The following is a 1,495-nucleotide window of genomic DNA, read 5'->3' on the forward strand; positions in this document are numbered from 1 at the left end:
ATGGAGTCCTCACTGGTAACAGCAGGACATGTGCAGCAGGAGAGACAGAGAATAACCCAGAGTCACCTGACTGTCTGCTCTCCATCATTCTCTGTATAACACACACTATATCCCTGTATAACACACACTATATCCCTGTATAACACACACTATATCCCTGTATAACACACACTATATCCCTGTATAACACACACTATATCCCTGTATAACACACACTATATCCCTGTATAACACACACTATATCCCTGTATAACACACACTATATCCCTGTATAACACACACTATATCTCTGTATAACACACACTATATCTCTGTACAACACACACTATATCTCTGTACAACACACACTATATCTCTGTACAACACACACTATATCTCTGTACAACACACACTATATCTCTGTACAACACACACTATATCCCTGTATAACACACACTATATCCCTGTATAACACACACACTATATCCCTGTATAACACACACTATATCCCTGTATAACACACACTATATCCCTGTATAACACACACTATATCCCTGTACAACACACACACTATATCCCTGTACAACACACACTATATCACTGTACAACACACACTATATCACTGTACAACACACACTATATCCCTGTACAACACACACTATATCCCTGTACAACACACACTATATCACTGTACAACACACACTATATCCCTGTACAACACACACTATATCCCTGTACAACACACACTATATCCCTGTATAACACACACTATATCCCTGTATAACACACTATATCTCTGTACAACACACACTATATCCCTGTATAACACACACTATATCCCTGTATAACACACTATATCTCTGTATAACACACACTATATCCCTGTATAACACACTATATCCCTGTATAACACACTATATCCCTGTATAACACACACTATATCCCTGTATAACACACACTATATCCCTGTATAACACACACTATATCCCTGTATAACACACTAGATCCCTGTATAACACACTAGATCCCTGTATAACACACACTGTAGCGGAGTAGAGGTATGATCCAAGGTAGCTCTGCTGGTAGACAGGAACAGCAATCCAAGACAGGTATCAAACGGGTAGCGTAGTCACAATCCCTTCCCTCCAAGAACTAGACGACACATAGCTTGGAGGTCAAACTGTCAGCTTTATTCACACAATTTCTTTTATGGCTTTTTCCCATGCAAGGGAGGTAACTCAAAACAACCAATCACCTCACAATCACCTCCCCTCCCTCTCCTCCCCTTAGATTAGCAGGTAAATTCATTAGTGGGAACCGAGTTTTCCCCAGTTTCTGAATGTCCCCTAAATATGGGGGGTACGATGACAATTGAGGGGTCCCCTGGTAGGTCTGCTCTGGGTGAGTAACATATTCAAATTTCACCCAGATCAGACCAGGGGTTCGGGAGTTACAGACATTTAAAGATTTGACCGACTGCAGGGACACAGTAGCCGAAAACAGCTCCATAGATTCT

The sequence above is a fragment of the Pelobates fuscus genome, chromosome 2 (genome assembly GCF_036172605.1).
Source record: "Pelobates fuscus isolate aPelFus1 chromosome 2, aPelFus1.pri, whole genome shotgun sequence".
Classification (NCBI taxonomy): Eukaryota; Metazoa; Chordata; class Amphibia; order Anura; family Pelobatidae; genus Pelobates; species Pelobates fuscus.